This window comes from Schistocerca americana, chromosome 2 (genome assembly GCF_021461395.2).
Source record: "Schistocerca americana isolate TAMUIC-IGC-003095 chromosome 2, iqSchAmer2.1, whole genome shotgun sequence".
NCBI lineage: Eukaryota > Metazoa > Arthropoda > Insecta > Orthoptera > Acrididae > Schistocerca > Schistocerca americana.
In genome coordinates, this window is record NC_060120.1 from 918350589 (window position 1) to 918354464 (window position 3876).

A 3876-nucleotide genomic window follows, 5' to 3' on the forward strand; every position below is an offset into this window, starting at 1 on the left:
TAAAAAGTAAACAACTCCTCCCGAACAGGCCATGAAGGCCCAACGATACCGACCGGCCGCAGTGTCTCCTCAGACCATAGGCGTCACTGGTTGCGGATATGGAGGGGCACGTGGTCATCACTCCGCTCTCCCGGCCGCACGTCAGTTTCCGAGACCGGAGCCGCTACTTCTCAATAAGGTAGCTCCTCAGTTTGCCTCACGAGGGCTGAGTGCACCCCGCTAGCCAACAGCGCTCGGCAGACCGAATGGTCACCCATCCAAGTGCTAGCCCAGTCAGAGAGTGCTTAACTTCGGTGATCTGACGGGAACCGGTGTTATCACTGCGGTAAGGCCGTTGTCAATTAGACACATATGCTTCACTAACTTTATGACAGAGGAGAAGATACTAAGTTATCTGGTGCGTTATTGTCCAAATGAAACACGAGCTAGTTGAATCCCCATTGGACAAATTATAAGCACCTTCAAGTGATCATGGTTACCATAGTGTGCACATTTGTTGCCGGTTATGAACACTTGGTGATCATATTGTTGGTTGTAAATTGATTTCGTGGAACAACTAGAAGACAGGCACTGTTGTACAGCTGTTGCAGGGGCAACAGTCTGGATGATTGACTGATCTGGCCTTGTAACACTAACCAAAACCGCCTTGCTGTGCTGGTACTGCGAACGGCTGAAAGCAAGGGGAAACTACAGCTGTAATTTTTTCCGAGGGCAAGCAGCTTTATTGTATGGTTAAATGATGATGGCGTCTTCTTGGGTAAAATATTACAGAGGTAAAATAGTCCCCAATTCGGATCACCGGCGGGGACTACTCAGGAGGACATCGTTTATCGGGAGAAAGAAAACTGGCCTTCTACGGATTGGAGTGTGGAATGTTACATCCCTTAATCTGGCAAGTAGGTTAGAAAAATTTAAAAAGGGAAATGGATAAGTTAAAGTTAGACATAGTGGGAATTAGTGAGGTTCGGTGGCCGGAGGAACAAGACCTCTGGTCAGGTGACTACAGGGTTATAAATACAAAATCCAATAGGGGTAATGCAGGAGTAAGTTTAATAATGAATAAAAAAAGAGGAGTGCGGGTAAGCTACTACAAACAGCATAGTGAACACATTATTGTGGCCAAGATAGACACGAAGCCCATGCCTACAACAGTAGTACAAGTTTATATGCCAACTAGCTCCGCAGATGACGAAGAGATTGATGAAATGTATGATGAGATCAAAGAAATTATTCAGATAGGTGAAGGAAGTCGAAAATTTAATAGTCATGGGTGACTGGAATTCGATAGTAGGAAAAGGAAGGAAACGTAGTAGGTGAATATGGAATGGGGGTAAGGAATAAAAGAGGAATCCGCCTGGTGGAATTTTGCACAGAGCATAACTTAATCATAGCTAACACTTGGTTCAAGAATCGTGAATGAACGTTGTTTACATGGATGAGACCTGAAGATACTGGAAGGTTTCAGATAGGCTATATAATGGTAAGACAGAAATTTGGGAATCAAGTTTAAAATTGAAAGACATTTCCAGGGGCATATATGAACTGTGACCACAATCTATTGATTATGAACTGTAGATTAAAACTGAAGAGCTGGCCTGAGTGGCCGTGCGGTTGTAGGAGCTACAGTCTGGAGCCGAGCGACCGCTACGGTCGCAGTTTCTAATCCTGCCTCGGGCATGGATGTATGTGACGTCCTTAGGTTAGTTATGCGACTGATGACCTCAGATGTTAAGTCGCATAGTGCTCAGAGCCATTTTGAACCAAAACTGAAGAAACTGCAAAAAGGTGGGAATTTAAGGAGATGCGACATGGATAAACTGACAGAACCTGAGGTTGTCGATAATTTCAGGAAGAGCATTAGGGCACGATCGACAAGAATAGGGGAAAGAAATACAGTAGATGAAGAATGGGTAGCTTTGAGAGATGAAATAGTAAAGGGAGCAGAGGATCAAGTAGGTAAAAAGACGAGGGATAGGTAGAAATCCTTGGATAAGTGAAGAAATACCGAATTTAATAGATGAAAGGAGAAAATATAAAAATGCAGTAAATGAAGCAGGCAAAAAGGAATACAAATGTCTCAAAAATGAGATCGACAGGATGTGCAAAATGGCTAAGCAGGGATGGCCAGAGAACAAATGTAAGGATGCAGAAGCATATATCACTAGCGGTAAGACAGATACTGCCTACAGGAAAATTAAAGAGACCTTAGGAGAAAAGAGAACCACTTGCATGAATATAAAGAGCTCAGATGGAAACCCAGTTCTAAGCAAAGAAGGGAAAACAGAAAGGTGGATGGAGTAGATAGAGGGACTATACAAGGGCGACGTACTTGAGGAAAATATTGTGGAAATGGAAGACCATGTAGATGAAGATGAAATGAGAGATATGATACTGCGTGAACAGTTTGACAGAGCACTGAAAGATCTAAGTCGAAACAAGGCCCCGGGAGTAGACAACATTCCATTAGAACAACTGATAGCCTTGGGAGAGTCAGTCCTGACAAAACTCTACCATCTGGTGAGAGAGATGTATGAGACAGGCGAAATACCCTCAGACTTCAAGAAGACTATAATAATTCCAATTCCAAAGAAACAGGTGTTAACAGATATGAAAATTACCGAACTATCAATCTGATAAGTCACGGCTACAAAATACCAACACGAATTCTTTACAGACGAATGAAAAAACTGGTAGAAGCCGACCTAGGGGAAGATCAGTTCGGAACAGTTGAGGCGATACTGACCCTACGACTTATGTTAGAAGATAGATTAAGGAAAGGCAAACCTACATTTCTAGCATTTGTAGACTTAGAGAAAGCTTTTAACAATGTTGAGTGGAATACTCTCTTTCAAATTCTGAAGGTGACAGTGGTAAAATACAGGGAGCGGAAGGCTACTTACAATTTGTACAGACACCAGACGGCAGTTATAAGAGTCGAGGGGCATGAAATGGAAGCTGTGGTTGGGAAGGGAGTGAGACAGGGTTATAGTCTATCCCCGATGTTATTCAATCTGTATAATGAGCAAGCAGTAAAGGAAACAAAAGAAAAATTCGGAGTAGGAATTAAAATCCATGGAGGAGAAATAAAAACTTTGAGGTTCGCCGATGAGATTGTAATTCTGTCAGAGACAGCAATGGACCCAGAAGAGCAGTTGAACGGAATGGACAGTGTATTGAAAGGAGGATATGAGAAGAACATCAACAAAAGCAAATCGAGGATAATGGAATGTAATCGAATTAAATTGTGTGATGCTGAGGGAATTAGATTAGAAAATGAGACACTTAAAGTAGTAAAGGAGTTTTGCTATTTGGGCAGCAAAATAACTGATGATGGTCGAAGTAGAGAGGATATAAAATGTAGACTGTCAATGGCAAGGAAAGCGTTACTGAAAAAGAGAAATTTGTTAACATCAAGTATAGATTTAAATGTCAGGAAGTCGTTTCTGAAAGTTTGTGTGGACTGTAGCCATGTATGGAAGTGGAACATGAACGATAAATAGTTTGGTCAAGAAGAGATTAGAAGCTTTCGAAATGTGGTGCTACAATAGAATGCTATAGATTAGATGGGTAGATCACACAAGTAATGAGGAGGTAGTGAATAGAATTCGGGAGAAGAGAAATTTGTGGCACAACTTGATTAGAAGAAGGGATCGGTTCGTAGGACAGGTTCTGAGGCATCAAGGAATCACCAATTTAGTACTGGAGTGCAGCGTGGAGGGTAAAAATCGTAGAGGGAGACCAAGAGATGAATGCACTAATCAGATACAGAAAGATTTAGGTTGCTGTAGGTACTGGAAGATGAAGAAGCTTGCACAGGATAGAGTAGCATGGAGAGCTGCATCAAACCAGTCTCTGGACTGAAGACAACAACAACAA

At 42.2% G+C, this 3876-nt stretch overlaps 1 pseudogene; it reads right to left on the reverse strand.

Moving 5' to 3' along the window:
• Positions 1-221: 221 nt before the first annotated feature.
• Positions 222-339, reverse strand: LOC124597750 (annotated as a pseudogene).
• Between the last annotated feature and the right edge of the window lie 3537 nt (positions 340-3876).